Raw genomic sequence first — 18,171 nt, forward strand, 5'->3', positions numbered from 1 at the left:
GTATCTCTGACTCCTGTAGTGCCTTCCCCCAACCCATCAACCAACACTGTTCCTGACAATATCTATCTATCTATCTATCTATCTATCTATCTATCTATCTATCTATCTATCATCTATCTATCATCTATAATGGCATATGTTTAATTTAAACATACAGGCAGGAAAATGCAGTCCTTCATTAGCCTGAGTATCTGCAGCTGGAAAACCGAAGGAGTACAGATGATCTTTCACTGCACTGATAACATAAAGCATGAATATTGGAGAAAAACACATTTCCAACTAGATATTGAAATGTCCCCAGTCAACAAGGATCACAACATGCTACATCAACAAAACACCTGGTCTGATCCCCCACCCACCCTTTCCCAGAGTTGTTGTGTGTGTTTTTTAAAGGAAACAGCATTATTTATACCATGCAAATCCAGGTCCTTGGATTGTCGCAATAAGAGAAATCCTGAACACATGATGGTTTTTTTTAGTGATATGAGAAAGGCCGGCTAGTCCAGTTTTCACCTTCAGTGTTAAGAACAGCAGAGTTCTTATCTGGAATGTGTCTCTTTATAATTATGTAATTACACACCTCATTTATCCAATTGTTAAGCCAGGAGTTTGATTAAATATTAACAACGGCCTGGTTCTTCTAGTGTCATTAGTTGGAAAGCAACCCTGTAATCTCAGGTAACACATGATAGCAATTATCGTTCACAGTCACACTTAGCAGAAACCCCAGCACAATCAGGACAGATAAGGCCGCTCAGTCGAAAACGCATTTACCTGGATTGCCTTTGTTATCTTAACAGCACCAAGGATAATGTAGGTTTCATGCCACTTACGTGCTGTATATGAAGTAAACGGCAATGTGGAATTATATCACAGTGTTAGTTAGCTGTTAAATGTTCAAACTGGGGGAAAAAATCAAATTCAAATTAAATTGAATTAATTTGAATTGATAAGCAGTTAAATGTTCACCTACTCAACCTATTTCTTCAACAAAGTACAGCAGGCTATATGAGGGTCAAACAAAATGCAATATCAATTTGCATGAAGGAAATTAATTGGTTGATATGTAAACTGTAATTACAGAGAAGCTGGAGAAACCTTGGAAACTTAGAAGTGGGGGAATTTAACTCTTTTCCTGTCATGGTCCCAACAAAAAATGCCCCTCTAAAGCTGCTATTTGCATTTCAAGCGAAGCTTGCTTTGATGCGGCTCCAGAGAGATGTGTTGCTGTTTTTGTTGGAACTGTGATAGGGAGAGAACGTTAAACCTGCATTTCTGTTTCCCATGGTCCTGAGGCCTCTCTAGGCTTCCCAACAGCTGCTATTCATATAGCATTAACAAAAATCTGCAAATTAATTGCATTTACGCAATTAAGGCCACATCTAGTTCAGCCCTGAGATCACAACCTTTGACAGCAAATGCATGACTGGTTTTTCCATGATGTGTCCGCCCAATATAACTGCCACTACAGAATTAAACTGGAAATGGAGAAGGGGGAAACACGGGTACCATGGACAGCTACCGTAGGTGACACATGACTGCTTTAGACAATTAGGTTGACTGAACTCTGCAAAAACAAACAAACAGACAGACAGACAGATTTACCAGAGAACAGGAGATTGACCGAAAGGCCTCCAGGAGTCTCTCTAAGTTCAAATGGAAGGATATGAATGTTTGGTGCACAGGAAAGAGGGTGGCTTTGAGTTTTCAGAGGAAACTTCTACCTTTTTATTTGCAATTCTCCTTGGCAGGGCTAAGCTCCAGTAGACCTGATGCATCAGTCTCCACTGGTTCTAGAACTAAAGCCATTATGTCCCATCCTGTCTGGCCTAGCAGTAAAGATCCAGCACGTACAGCTGGTATCCTGAATAGCTCACCTCATAATTCTTCATGATGTGTTTATGCTGTGTCGCTGGGCTCATAAGCCTTCAACGCTGCTTTATGCCTTAGCCACACACCTTGCAGAACTGTGCTGTCATGTCAAATATCTGGTCCCAGGTGTTATATTGCTTATGCATGTTAAAACTAGGGTTCTAAGCTAACTATTTTATGGTGAATTGTTTTTCATCATTATATAGATAGCAGCTGAAAAGCTTCTGGTTTTCTGTTACAGAATTCAGATTATTTTTATTTCCCTCCCACTCTTGTAAACTATTCATCACTTTTGGTAAAATGTTGTGGCAGACAGCTGCAAGATCTTAGCTGATTGAATTTATTGATTGCATCCTCCTGGATCTTGCAAATCTTATTTCGAATTTTTGCATCTGCCAATTATGGTTTAGGAGCTATTTATCATAAAGCTGGGGTGAATAGCACATACATACATACATACATACATACATACATTTGGGGGGCATTTGTGTCCCACAAAAATGTATGCATGGTTCCACTCCACTGTGCACCTGTCAGAATCTCCCCATTTGCTCCAAGTGAGGGGGAAATTCTCCACAAAGTGAAACATGACCTTGTGTATGAGGAGCAGGACTCCATTTGAGTGAATGGGTAAGCCAGGCATCCCCAAACTCGGTCCTCCAGATGTTTTGGGACTACAATTCCCATCATCCCTGACCACTAGTCCTGTTAGCTAGGGATGATGGGAGTTGTAGTTCCAAAACATCTGGAGGGCCAAGTTTGGGGATGCTTGGGGTAAGCAAATAAGAATGCCTATTCAGTCAGTAACTTTAGGTGTGCTCACATTTCTATCTCAGAATATACTGAGGTTGTTGGGGTTTTCCTAGTGCACTTCACAATTGTTTCTCCCCAAACTGTTCACATCAACATATTCATTAGAGTCAGATTTGTTTCTCTTTGTGTCCACACCAGGGGGTGTTGAAAGAGTGGGGATATATAGTCTCTCGCCCTCTCATTCTCTCTACATATAGAGCCAGGGAAAATGTTTTGTAGTGGAGCTTAGATTTTGCAGATCAAACATATCCAGTTCTGAAAAAGGAATATTCCACAATGTGATCCCTTACAAAGAAAGAAGATTTCAGTCATTAAAATAATCAAGGGTTCCAATACCATCTGCATGCTGGCTAGATGGCCTGTTCCCTGGATATGTAATATTGTAGGTCATTATCGATCTTTTAAAAGCGAGCAGTTGAACCCAACTCCATTAGATTTAAACAGACTGTGCCCTTTTTGTAAGCTTAAAACTTAAATATAAACTGGGCAACACATAATTTACATGCTGAATGCATTTGTTTATCCTTTTTGGAAAGATATATGGAAGTCCTTGGAGGCTTTTGAAGGTTTATTAAGACTTGAAGGTGATTATTTGGCCTATTGAAGATTCAGAAGAGGAAGTGCAGAGCTGAAAAGAACAGATACCGGAGTATTAAATCTAACCTTGATATTCTGAACAGCAGACACCTTTAAAAGATTTGTGTGTATGCGTGATACCCCATGTCAGCTGTAAACTAGAGATTCTGTTGCTTTGTAGACTTAACAGAAATGAAATTCTAGCATCTGCTTTGCAAAACAAAGCAATAATCTCCTTAAGTGAGACGGAAAAACAAATTCAATTTTCAGAATAAATTACAATTTCAAGTTCATGAAGTTTGATTCCCCACCACTCAGAATAAAACCTGCTTAAAGCTAAGACCCTAAAAGTATTTAGCTTAAAATAATTTCCAGCATAAGTGAGAGAACTTACTTCTAAATAAACATGGAAGTAAACAGAATATAAGCACAGGAACAGAGGCAGTTGCCTTAATCCAAGTCAGATCATTGCCCATTCAGTTTAGTACTGTTGACGAAGGCGAGCAGTACCTTGAACTTAGCCCAGTAGGTATTTGACAGACAGCTAGACAACCCAGAGAAGGCTGTCTAATTTAGGATCTTACTGCATGGGCAGGCACATATATGAGGCAGTGATCCTTCAGGTATCCTGGTCACAAACAAAGGAAGCTCTGAAGGTCAAGGACATATCAGTTGTATCCTGCAGTGGTGGTGGTGAAATCCTGTCATGTTAATCTTGGGTGTTTCATTAGCTCCATTGGGGGGGGGGGTGGAGAATGAAATTTTTTCCAAATAATTTATGGTTTAACTTCTATAATCCCTTGTCTCCCCCACACAAAATGATCAATTAATATTTCACAGCCAGCTCAGAAGACCATCCTCACTGGAAAGGTTTACTAATTATACACAGGAGACTAAGGCTAGGTTTTTGTGATGTACCCATTCAACATTTCAGCTGTCAAATCCTGGAAGTCTAGTTAAAAGGAAGTGATGGAGCATTCTGTGGACAGGGGAAAAAAATCTTTACTGAAAGCATGAGGAAAGTTTGTTATGAAGTGCTGCTTATGCCTCCACCATTCTGTAAAGCAGTAGCAATATCTTTTGCCACCAGTACCAACACTGAAAGAAAAATAATTCAATGTCCCTTTATGTTTAGAATAAAGCTCTCAGGAACAGAAACATTTAATATTAATAACCTTTCATTATGAGACATTGGCTGGTGCCTGCTTTAGTGTAGCTTCTGTTTCCAAGAGGCAAACTGAGAGATGTGGAGAAAGTGAGATACGTGGCCACAGAATGGGTAGACGGACCATTCGAGTGGGTAGTGACTGAGGAACTGGCCAATCAACCCTTACAACCTTCTGAAATGGACTGTCCAAAAAAATTGATGCTAACAAGAGTTTTGTGAGTTAAAATGTGTTTTGTGAGTTAAAAGGCGGAGTTTACTGTGCGATATTGGACTGGACCACCCTTAGTAAGACAAAACCATTCCCACTGGTGAATAGAGACAAGGAAATCTGTCCCATTTTTGTTTTTCTCAAATTCTAATTTTATAATCTTAAATTCAGTTCTCCACTTGTGAATTATTCTTTTTGTCAAAATTCATCAGCATTTTAGGAAGAATTTCTCCTAATTTACACCTTTGTTATTTTGTCTAATATGCATATTTGTGGAATCCATTTTCCCTAATATAATCCATTTCTGTACATTATTCTCACCAATATATGCATTTTATGCACACTTTAATATATGCATTTTTGCATACATAACCTGATTAGAGAACTGCATTGTAAAATTAGAAAAATGCAAATTTCAAAGGATGGTTGCCCAACATTGGAAGGGAAAGTGGTGGACTGTTCTTTCTTGGAGAGGTTGGGTGGCCATCCGCTTTAGTTGAAATTCCTGCATTGCAGGGGGTTGGACTAGATGACCCTCAGAGGCCCAACTCCACATTTCTAGCATTCTATGAAACACTTGACATGAACAATGCTCGAAAAATGCAGGACATCTAAATGCTGCAGAAGGAACAAAGATGAGAGTAATTGGTTCTTCTGACTACATTACTTTGAGCTCAGGGTTGTTGTTTTTTAAGTCTGCAGGAAATGCTCTTAGCGCTTATGGAGCTTAATCAAATAAACTCCAAAAACATTTTATGAATATATATATATATATATATATATATATATATATATATATATATATACCATGCAGCCTGCTGTGAATATTTGTATAGTGCTAAAACATAAGAAATATTTTTCAGGACTAGTTATTTGTACAAAATGACTCAGAGATGTTGCCAACATTATTAGCAGGGCTAATGCATGCTTTAGCATGCTGATTAACTGACTAGAGATCAAGTTGATTAAATTGATGGGAGTCCATTTTAATCAATGAGGGAACATTTTAATCAGAGATGCTGCAAATTAAAGATGCAGCTTTTTCATTTCTAAAAAGTACCTTGTGGTGGGATCACAGTGGCTGTTCCTTTGTCTAGGGATGCCCATTTCCCATGAGAATGTAAGAAGCTATCTTCTACCAAGTCAGACCATTGGTCCATCTAGCGCCATGTTGTCTACACTGGCTGGCAGCAGCTCTCCAGAGATTCAGTTAAGGGTCTGTCCCAGTCCTACCTGGAGATGCTGGGATTTAACTTAAGGCTTTCTGCATGAACAGCAGATGCACAACCAAGAATCCTCCCAGGTCTTGAGAATTAGTTCACAATGGGAAATCAACCCCAGGCCGCTGCCTGATGCAATATCTATTACCCCACAAAAAACTGCATTTCTCTTTCAGTCTAGGTAACTCATTGCAAGGGCCACCAATCAATCCAGACCACCTGCCCCAGCCAACCACTGGCTTTCCCCCCCCCCGCCTGCCTGTCTATTTTTAAAGAAAAGACTGACTGACTGACTGACTGACTGACTGATTGATTGATTTGATTGCATGTGGGTGGCGCTGTGAGTTAAACTGCAGAGCCTAGGACTTGCCGATCAGAAGGTTGGCGGTTCGAATCCCTGCAACTGTGTGAGCTCCCGTTGCTCGGTCCCTGCTCTTGCCAACCTAGCAGTTCAAAAGCACGTCAAAGTGCAAGTAGATAAATAGGTACTGCTCCAGCGGGAAGGTAAACGGCGTTTCCGTGCACTGCTCTGGTTCGCCAGAAGCGGCTTAGTCATGCTGGCCACATGACCCGGAAGCTGTACGCCGGCTCCCTGGGCCAATAATGCGAGATGAGCAACGCAAACCCAGAGTCAGTCATGGCTGGACCTAATGGTCAGGGGTCCCTTTACCTTTACCTTTATACCATTTTCTCTAAGGAGCTCTAAGTGGTTCTTCCCCCTCCTCCTTTAACCTGCACAACCCTATGAGGTGGGTTAGGCTGAGAGGCACTCTAACCACTATACCATACAACAGTCAAGAATGAAAACTCTGTGTGTGCATGGGCATAATTACACTGATGTCATTCACATTCATTCCAGAGGGCAAGTGATAGGTAGGAGCTAAGCACAAAGGAAACCAGCCTGTGTGCATGTCGTCCAATAAAACAAGTTCTGCTTAGACAATTCAATTTTCATACACTAAGCACAACCCACCGAGCACAATGAAAATCCCTTTCATTTCACTGGGGCATCCAGGGGCACATATCTGTGCCTAATATGCTCTAAAAGGAAAACACAGAGGAGAAAAGTGTGCATCATAATGCATGTCTATTCATACAATGGAAACCTAGATGTAATTACAGCGTCAATGGCAAGCCACATAAGGGTACCAGTGATGCAAACAATTTGATGCACTTAAGAACCAGTTTTCATAAGAAGCCAGAGGAGCATAAGCCAAGGAATTTACACTATCCTGCCTTTGTAGAATGAAAACAGGAAGCAAAGTCCATGGCTGAAATGAAATGGCAAAATAGAGACATATTCTATATATTCTAAATAGAGACATATTCTAAAGGCATTCTCTACTCTCCAGTTAGAGCTAACAAAGGCTTGCATGAAAGAGTTTCAACAACAAATGGTTTCCATTTCTCTGTATCAGTTCCATTCATAGATCACAGAATCATAAAATTGTGGAGTTGGAAGGGATCCCGAGGGTCATCTAGCCCAACCCCCTGGAATGCAAGAATCTCAACACACGGTTCCCCATCCAACTGAAACCATACCAGACCCTGCTTAGCTTTGCAAATGTGCCAGCAATTTTTATGCAGCACCACTAGGAGGGGGCAAGTTATCTGTAAGACACCAGGCGAAGCTTTCTGGTAAACTCAACCAACACTGCAGCTTTACACACACACCCCAGTCAAGTCCTTTATGTTGGCCAGGTATTCCTGTGAAATAACAAACTTGTGGTGCTCCTTGGTGCTGTCGGCTGCCGGGTCCCCCCGCACCGCACAGCTGTCCTGTCCCCTGCTGTTTTGTTCTGCGTTACTCCCAGAACTTGATCAACATCTCTCCTCACTAGATGTACTTTGCCAGCTTTTGTCTTCCTCACTAGCACACCGTTCCTGCTCTTGCCCCTCTCTCCCCACTTTCCAGCCTAACTGCCCTGTCACTTTCCCAATCATCTGATCGCCTTGGCAACAGTTGTCAAGACTGCCAAAAACTGTCTCACCCCTAACTAGTTTCAATTTTACTTATTTCCCCCCACCCCATGTTCCCCAGGCAAGTAGCCTTATGAAAAATATTAAAACCAAAACAGAAACATTTAAAAACCATCTCATGACAAAACCACATCAATCTGCTGCAAGCACTGAATTGTGAGACAGCCAGATTTGCAAATGGCATCTAGTTATTCTGGATTGTATCATAAGGCTGAGAAAGGATCTCTCCAAACTAGGTTATGAGGCTCTGGACAACCACAGTTATAATTAACTTACGAACTGTAATGCCACAGAATGTTACAATGGCCATTAGATATATGGAAGGCAAATTCAGGGAAGGTCAGTTGATCAATAACTATTAATAACAGTTAAAAATGGAATCTACGGATTCAGTGGTATTATAAATTTGATTACTAGATCTTGGGTTGAATCAATGGGGATGGTTTCTCTGAGGGGTCTGGCTGGCTGCTGTTAGAGGCAAAAATGGAAGCATCAATTGATCCATGGTTAAAAGTCCAAACTCCATCCAAATTCCCAGATAATAAATTATATATTTCATTGTTGTAGCATTATATTACCCGAAATGAACAAGAAATAGTAGCTGGAAGGTGGGAATACTCTAACTTTAAATGCTTTTTTTTCATTCATTTGGCTTGAACATTAAAGGAACTGGGATGTTCCTTTACGATTGGTATCTTCTAGTTATAGGCCAGGATCCAAAGAACTGGGCAATCCATTGTATGTGACAAAGGAACATTCACAGCACAATTTCATGTATGTTTACCCAGAAATGTCTCATTGGGTTTAACTGGACTTACTCTTAAGTGCATGTGCATAATATTACATTCTATTAATCTCAATCAACAGCTGGAAATCTGCTGTTCTAAATCAGAAAGCTTAAATATTCCATGGGGCTAAAGCAAGCCCCTTATGTCACCACAACAATTCTTAGGATCCTGCCTGTACCATATGCAGTGGTTTTCAATTACTGCAATTAATCTATTTGGGAATAGGAAAAAAGATTCAACCATTCATCAAGGCTAGGTGCTAGACCAGGTAAAATATAAAATGATCATGAAATGGAAGGAGTATTATTCATATCACACAACTTGGGTTCAACGCCCTCAGAAGAGGCAAGAGAAATCATTTGCATTATCATGATAGGCATATAAGCCAAAAAAAAAAATTCTCCAAAGTTACCTTGAAATTCTTTTTTTCCATTCTTGCCTCATTATACATGCCGGCATAGGGAAAACAGACTACAGTTTATCTGCCTCAGAGTTTTGCAGATGTGCCATTTATCTTCTTTAATATGCCTAACAGCAACAGACTTCTGGAGTCAGTCTGTATTCAAAAGTATCTTCTCTCAAGCACTGATTAGCTTGGCAGAACATATAGCAGGTGACCAGATGACTTAAGGGCATGAAGGCAGATTTACTGGCAACCATGTCCGCTTTGCACTTACGACAAGTAACATTCTGGCAGTTAGCAAAAAGTAGTTGGATGGGATTCAGGCACCAACTGTTGCCTGATTGGCTAAGAAACACAAAAAGGGATTTATTTGAATAGCACATTATGGCAAGCCCAACTTACTTCAGTCTGGGGAAAAAAGGGAAAAAAGAAACACCCCTGAATTGGGAAAGAACTAGCCTGCCATGGAAGCTGCAGACACAGCACTTGACTTGAGGTCAAAAATATTCACCCAAGATTATGTATTCTACTTCTGCACCACAATGATTTGTTACTTATGCCAATATTGGAGAATTCTTGCTTTCTTTGAACAGTATTATGACAAGTCATTGTCTGATGCAATGCAACAAGTGCAGCAAAGGCCTTCCACTGCAATATTTTTAAGAAGCCAGTTTTGTGCTCCTATATCTTGATCACGCCAAACTTCAAAAGTGTGGCTTAGAAAAGTCATGTCGGATGAATTCCTGGGTAGATTGGCACCTCGTGGGACACATTCCCATGACTCGTGTGGAAGCGGTCTGTACCCAAGATCCACGGTGCAGAGTGATTTTGGCTAGGTGTGGATGGTGAGCCTCAAAGGCAAGATTGGCAGAGAGGTTGGAGTAAGACTCTTGACCGACACAATAAGAAATCACACAATGTAAGAAGTCTCGCATTGTGCCAGGAGCAGCTTCAGTACAAGGCTGCTGGGCAGGATGAAGAGGATAAAGCATATCCCCCAACTGCCCACCTACAATAAAATACCTAGAGAAATGGCCACTTTTCTCTAACAGAACAGCATGGCTGTAATAACCTTTCCCCTTGTACACCTCTCCATGATGCTTCTAAACCTGCACCAGTGTCCTGGTGTGCTATTTAGATATGCAGGCAAATCTCTGCAGTTGACCTTAAGATCATAAGCAGGCGGCCTGCTGGATCAGACCAAAGGCCCATCTAGCCCAGCATCCTGTCCCCTGCAGTGGAAAACCAGGAAGACCGCAAGCAAGACACGAGTGCAACAAATCTCCTGCTGTCCCATCCCCTCAGAGACTGGTATTCAGAGGCAAGCTGCCTATGGTCCAGGAGGTGGCATACCCAGCTTGACTAGTACCAATTGATAGCCTTTACCCTCCATGAATTTGTCCAATCTGATTTTAAAGCCATCTAGTGGCAGCCATTTCCTGGTGAAAGCAAATTATGGAATTTGCTTATGTGAGTTTATGTGAGGTATTTGCTTTGTTATTTTTGTCCTAAATCTCCCACTGTCCAGATTCATTGGGTGACTTTACATATTAGAATTATGAGAGGGAGAAATAGTTCTCTCTACCCACTTTTATTTACCTCCGTCATCTCCCCTAGTCTTATTTTTCTACACTAAAAAAAGCCCTCAAAACTGCAACCTTTCCTCCTAGTGGGAGTTGCTCCTAATCATTTTGGTTGCCTTTTTCCTGCATTTTCCCCAGCTCTGCTGTTTTTTGTTTGGGTTTGGTTTTGGAGACACAGCAACCAGAAACATACATAGCATGGTCACACCATGAATTTGTAGAAAGCCATCAAACTCTCCTTAAATTTTAACGCTTAAGGTGTAAGGTTTCCCATGCATGTGTGAGTATCTAGCTTCCTGGAGAAGGGCCATAGCTCAGTGGTCGAGCATCTGCTTGCATGGAGACAGTCCCAAATTAAATCTTTGGCATCTCTAGTTAAGGCTGGGCTTGTCTCCTATATGGAAGTATAGAGAGTTGTTGCCAGCCAGTGTGGACAACAGTGAGCTAGATGGATCGATGGTCTGCCTCAATATAAAGCAGATTTCCAATGCTCCTAATTGTGACCTCTCTCTCTCTACACACACACACACACACACACACACACACACACACCCTATTGCCTGCAGGGGAGGAAATCATAACAGAATAAATCAGCTGTAAAATGGTATTAAAATGAGAAGAGACAGCCTTTGCTACTCTTCTCAAGTGATCACATTCCATTTGCTTCAAAAGGATGGAATTTTAGCCTCGTGCCATTTTTCAGAGCAGGCATTTTCACACTCCAGGAATGGTAAAGGGAAGTCAGCATGCAAGCCTTGTACATTTAATCGCATCACGTGAGACGTGATCAGCACGAGTCTGTGCTATAGAAGAGTTTTAGAATAAGAACAGCCCTGCTGGATCAGGCCAATGGCTCATCTAGTCCAGCATCCTTTTCTCACGGTGGCCAAGCAGATGCCTATGGGAAGCCTGAGAGCAGATGATATGCAGTTCTCTAAACGTAGACTGTTTTCCTTCCAAAGTAACTACAGATGTAGGTGGAATTTTGAAGGAAGTACAATAAATGATATTACTAAGTTTTCATAAGCTGGGTCTGCATCTGAGGCATTGGACTAAGTTAGGGGCAATATAGGCCATTCTCCCAAATTCCTGCTCATCCCCATCGTGACACTATCTGCCAAAAAGCCAAGTGAATGGAAGATACAATCTGTATCTAATGAGATGTGACAGGCAGCTTTGGTGGAGCTAACCAGCAGAGGCCTGGATTTCAAGACGTAAATTAAGTGGAGTGCTCGTTGCCAGCGAGGCTGTTAAATTTGCCATAAGAAAGTACAGCTCTTCAGCAAGAGGAGGAGGAGGCTCTGCAAGCAAGAGAGGGTGGTGGAACTCTTCCAGAGTCAGATTATTTACGGCGGGAAGAGAAAGAACCGTTTTCCGTGCGGGAAAACTGATGTAAACAGCAAAGCTGTAAAAGAATTAATGGAGAGACAGAGTTGGAGAGAAAGAAAAGGCAAATACTGGCGATCGTTGCAACATTTAAAAACTGCTGCAGTTAGAGAAAAGCAGGATCCAATTTTTTTTAATAATAACAATATGACAAATCCTTATCCTGTGCCCATGGAGAGATCTCCATAGACTCCTACTCCTCACTGGGCATGCTGCTACTGTGCCAGGACAATGGGGCGTGCCCATTCGGATCAGCTTAAGGTGTTTTGCCTATAGATATTCAGCTGCCCTCTCTTATCCAGGCACAGCCTACTCCCTCGAGACAAGTGCAACTCAGTTCCAGGGTGTCATTCAAATCCAACGCCATTTTGTTTCGTTTAATGAAAGGAAGTTATATAGAGCTAGGAAAAACCTGGAAGTGTTGGTGGCAGATGGAGGAGGGTCCCTCACCACTGAGACTCTGCTCATTTTCTCACCCTTTCTCTCCCTTTGGCTTCAAACACAGCTCTCTGGAGGGAGATGGGAAGTTGCTAGACCTTCTCCTGGCTCCTACCACTGCTTGTTTGCTCAGAAAGGCCAGGTGAACAGTGTCAAGAAGGGGGAAAGGGGCTGGAGGCCTCCAGGAACGCAGAGCGTGGTTGGGATCTTGGCCAGAACTCACCCTCTTAGAATGACAATGGCGCCAACATGAGAGGTACCAGAACCCACCTGTGAAGTGCCAGAACTGAGTTCCAGTGAGTTCTGGCTGGAAAACTCACTGGTTGGAAACCCTGCTTCTTGATAATGCTGGACACCAAACTGGAGAAAAACAGGAGAATAGTATAAGGATGTGAATAGATGCTAGGAGATGATATATTTATTAGATATTATCCTTCCTTCCTCATGTTTGTAAGTTCAGCAGAGTGCATCCCCTTGCAGCTTAAAAGGAAGTTTAGATAGGCTAGTTTTAGCCTTTTCATTTAAGTAATCCAGGATGCTTTAAGGCTGACTGGATTCTCCTGGTATTTCCCCCTTTTCTCCCCCTACAACAACAACCACACAGACTTGTAAAAGGTGAAAATAACATTTACTCAGAATACTTGTTGAAGAGTAACAGATACAGCAGCTTTGTTCAGGTGGGCTTAAAATGCTAATTCAGTTACAAAGGTATGCTTTAGTCTAGTTTGGAATGGTGTCTGAGCATTGCAGCTGAGACACAGCAAATGTTCTCACATTGCTGCCGTGATGAAAGAGAGGATATGCCCAGGCAGGTAGGGGTTGTGTGTGTGTGTGTGTGTGTGTGCGTCTACGCCCTCCCTCTGTCAGGGCATAGTGGGAGTGTCTCTCAAAGAGTCCTCTCTAGCAAACTTACAGGACAACTCTGTGAGCTTCAGCACCTTTCATGTGCCTATCTGGCAAAACATGAATGGTTGGTTTGACTGCCCTTTAAATATCCCACAAGGAGGACTGTTGCTGATTCCCAGAGACAACTGGCACACCATTCTTTCTTATCTTAAATCCTTAGGGGTCATGTTGTAAAATATACTTCTAAATCTGTGTGCCCCAAATGTATTCTAACTCCAACCGTTCAGAGCAGGAGAAGGGGGAAGTTCAGTTGAACAAGTTTAAATTCTTGGGCTGACGGAGCAAGTTACCTGGATACTACTTTAAGTGTCCTTGTTGCATCTAATTGTTGTGGTATAACCAGGTCATTGGTCCCATTTCAGTCCAATACTGGACACCAATATTCAGAATAATCCTGCTTGTGTAAAAAGAAAGGATAGGTGATGCAAATTAAATTTAAATGCAATGTATATGTGGACATAATGGTGTGCATAAATGAACACTTCTGACCACCTACCTTCCAAAAAGTGGTGAAAAAGATACAGCATGCTATCTTTACCATTAAATTATATGCAGAATGATACTATTTAAAACGACCATTTAAAACAGCCTTGGTAAAAAGGGCAGATCAGATGGTTAGCACTGCAATAGAGACACAGCAGCGCTGATTTTGCTCAAGCTAATATAGTTAGGTAAAATATATACCCAAAATTAGTTTTTGAAAAAAAATAAATCAAGCCCAAGGCCAATAGAAACACTTCCATAAAATATTAACTTTCCAGAGGGAAATGAAAAAATAAATCTGCTGTGTTGGCAATCAATATATTGCAGCACTGTGCCAGAAAAGCAGTAAATTAGAAGAAATCAAAAGAAAAATTAAACTAAGTACTTGTTTGGCCTGACTTTCACAAGAAGAAATGAAACCCAAGAAAAACAGAATGTTAGCGATCTCTTTCCAGTTTTAACAACCCTGAACAAACTTAATCATCGAGGCAGTGAGACTCATTTTTCAGCAGAGATACGATTTATGCTTTGATTTTGTCCTTTCTTTGATATATTACTGCAATGTAATAATAAATATGGAAGATAAAGAAAACAGATACATTAGAGGCCATCTTGCTCTCTTTTCTAAAGCAAGTGGGATGAGGAGAAGCATGATGGAGTAGCTCTGCAACAATGAAAGATGTGGACAGACTCAACACTAAAACGTATCTGGCTAAAATATTAAACCAGGCTAATTCTAACTAATTCACTCACTAGGCTGAATGATGATTCACAGTGCAATCCTAGGTGTGTCTATTCAGAAGCCAAGTCCCATTGTGTTCAATGGGTATGGGACTGCATCCTCAATCGAGGATCTATAATATAAACTCTCAACATTAATACTACATATTATTATGATTTCCATAAAGCAGCATTAACATACATCATGAAATGGAAGCTGAACAAGAAGGTCTCTGCTCCAGAAAGCTTACTCTCTAAATATGGAGAGGAGGACAAAAGAAAATTAGGAAGGAATTGGGAAAGGCTAACAAAAGAACTGAGAGGCTGGAGGCACAGCAGTAGAGTCAATTTTATGTTGAACATTAATGTTTTAGAAGCTTGGAGTAGATAATTGATCAACCCCAGCTGAGCTTGACGAATGTTAGTGCTGAATTATATTGATGTTCCCCAAATCCCATGACACCCAGTAGCCAATGTGATTCTGCATTTAAAATTCACAACTAGATAACTGATATTCTATCGCTGATGAAATAAATTAAAAAATTGTCCAGTAGCACCTTAGAGACCAACTAAGTTTGTTCTGGGTATAAGCTTTCATGTGCATGCACACTTTTTCAGATACTTCTTCAGATACCATGCACACGAAAGCTTATACCCAGAACAAACTTAGTTGGTCTCTAAGGTGCTACTGGACAATTTTTTGATTTTTTAATTTATTTCGACTGTGTCAGACCAACATGGCTACCTACCTGAATCTATCACTGATGTTAAATATCTCCTATTTTAGAATCGAAACCCATACAGTGAAGATTCATACCAAGGGGATGCCTGTCTAAACCACAGAGCCTAGGGCTTGCCAATCAGAAAGTCGGTGGTTCTAATCCCCATGACGGGGTGAGCTCCCGTTGCTCGGTCCCTGCTCCTGCCAACCTAGCAGTTCGAAAGCATGTCAAAGTGCAAGTAGATAAATAGGTACCGCTCCGGCGGGAAGGCAAATGGCGTTTCTGTGTGCTGCTTTGGTTCACCAGAAGCGGCTTAGTCATGCTGGCCACATGACCCAGAAGCTGTCTGAGGACAAACGCCAGCTCCCTCAGCCAGCAAAGTGAGATGAGCGCCATAACCGCTGAGTTGTCTGCGACTGGACTTAAGGGTCAGGTGACCCTTTACCCTTTACCTTTACCTAAGGTGCTACTGGACAATTTTTTATTTTATTTATTTTGACTGGGTCAGACCAACACAGCTACCTACTTGAATCTATCGCTGATATCTCCTGTTTGAGAATCAAAACCCATACAGTGAAGATTCATACCAAGGGGACGGAACAATATACACTCATTTCACGTTAGAAGCTTCACTTGTTTATCTGTGTAACACTTCATACACCTGCCCAAATATATCTATGTCAGCATTTCTGAATTCAGGGAGGGTTTACAACCTCTTCCACAACTGTAGAGGACCATTTGCATGGTCCTGTCGATGGCACTGTTTAAAACTGAAATTGTAGTTGTAAGTGGTATACAACAAGCACAGTTTACTATTGTGTGTTCCCTCTGGCAGTGAACTTTAAAAATTGTGTTTCGGGGATGTATACATCTTCTCCTGTTAGAAAACATGCTGCATGACAGCTATAGGTCTGGGCTTATGCTGTGTGGCATTTCCACCCCAAGGAATACATTTTCCCTCAATCCTCTCTAAAACTTTTCAAAATAGGATTCCTACTTTACATCTTTAAAGCCATTTCTATCCTGCAATTTCTCTCATTTTCTTTCCTTTGAGCACTCGACATAAGTCATTTTCACAAGTGACACATCTGGAGATTTATGAGAAAGAGATAATTATTTATCAAAATGCTGTTTGAAACAACGCTTATCCAAGCTGAGATCTCTTCAAATTCAGAGCATTTTCTTTTCTGAAGCACATACATCCAGGGTGCTAGAACTTGGTTAACATTCATGGCAAATTACATCATTTAGACTGCAATCCTCTACATTCTTACCTGGGACTAAGTCCCATTGAACTTTTAGTTTTACTTTCAGTTTAATAAATTCTACCCTATTTTCCCTAAACCCAAAAGTAGCTGACAATCATCAGTAAATAGAATATACTACCATCATAACCCTTCTTTTCATCATAATGCATGTAGGCTAAGATAAAATTAGAATATACTGACTCAAGAAAGCAGAACAAAATAATAAAAGCTTCCCAAAAAGAGACTTTCTTGGGGTGTATGGATCCTCATGTTTAGGCAGAACTCTTTAGGTGTGCATCCAACAGAGGTGGAGCCATCACTGAGAAGACCCTGTTACACCTGTCCCCACCAGCAATTTAAATTTCTTTAGCAGAAGGAATTATAATGTTCCTCTTGCTCTTTAAAAAATGGATGGACTACATTCTGATGATACAGAGAACACTTAAGTATTTTCTATCCCCCCCCTTTCATGAAGTGAACTGTAAAACAATATGGGTTCAAATTGCGCTGCTCTGTACAGGGAGGTGTTTCTTGCTGTTTTCACAATAGGTTGTCCTTTGTAAGGTAAATGCCCTTTCTGAATGAATATGATTGCGTTAACTTGAACTCTATTAAGAGAGCGGATAATACACAATATAAAATTGTAATTAATGCCCTATTTCCTCTGGGCTGCTGCAGAAAATTATTCTGACCAGGTCTCGGGTGGGGAGGGAAGCATTATTAAGGCAGGGATACAAAAAGCAGGAACAGAAATAAAAAGGTCAAGTGGAGACATCTCATGAATCAGTCATGGAGTATGCATCTTGCTTTGCTTACAAATTATAGGCAAAAATATCTTCACAGATAATGACGATTCAAGTCAAGTATCCCCAGTTCAACACGAAGGGTTGCATCCAGCTGTTATACTCAGAATAGACAGAATGAAATTAATGGACCTAAGTCAGGGCACAGTCACACTACACATTTAAACGAGGGCTGCCATACATCTGGATTTTCCCAGGCATTACCAGGATTTCAAAGGTGGAATTGACGTCCAGCGGGAATTACCTAAATGTGGTGTTTTGTCCTGGATCTTAGGCAAGTCAATCAATAGACACATTTTTGGAGTCCTGGTTTAAATTATTACAACCCTGGGAGCTGTGGGGGGTTCCCTATTGCCTTCACAAAACCACAATTCCCAGAGTTCCCTGTGATGAGGGATTGTTAAACGACTCTGTGGGGGAAACAGGGCTCTTCTAACAACTTTCAGCACTCTTAACAATTACAGCTCCCAGAATTCTTTGGGGAAGCCACGGCTGTTTAAAGTGCTATCATAGTGCTTTAAATGGTGTGACTGTTGTCTTAGCCACGTCCATTGATTTAAATGGGTCTCTTCTGAATATGACAAGCACAGGATGCAACCCTAGCATGCAGTGTAACCACGTGGTTCTTTGATCTTCTGATCATACTCATGGAGGCTCCTTGTGTGATTTAGAACCTTGGAAAAATCAGGATTCTAGATCGTCCAGAGAACCTCCCCAAGTAGAGGAGGTTTCAGAAGAATGCTACTCAGCTCATAAGGGGCTGTAAGGACAGGAAATGGGGCATACTGGAAGAGACAGGGATTGCTGCCGCCGCCACCCTGCTCTCCTTCATGTGGTTGCCTTATACGAAGAAAG

The sequence above is a fragment of the Podarcis melisellensis genome (genome assembly GCF_964234715.1).
Source record: "Podarcis melisellensis genome assembly, chromosome: 12".
NCBI classification, from domain to species: domain Eukaryota; kingdom Metazoa; phylum Chordata; class Lepidosauria; order Squamata; family Lacertidae; genus Podarcis; species Podarcis melisellensis.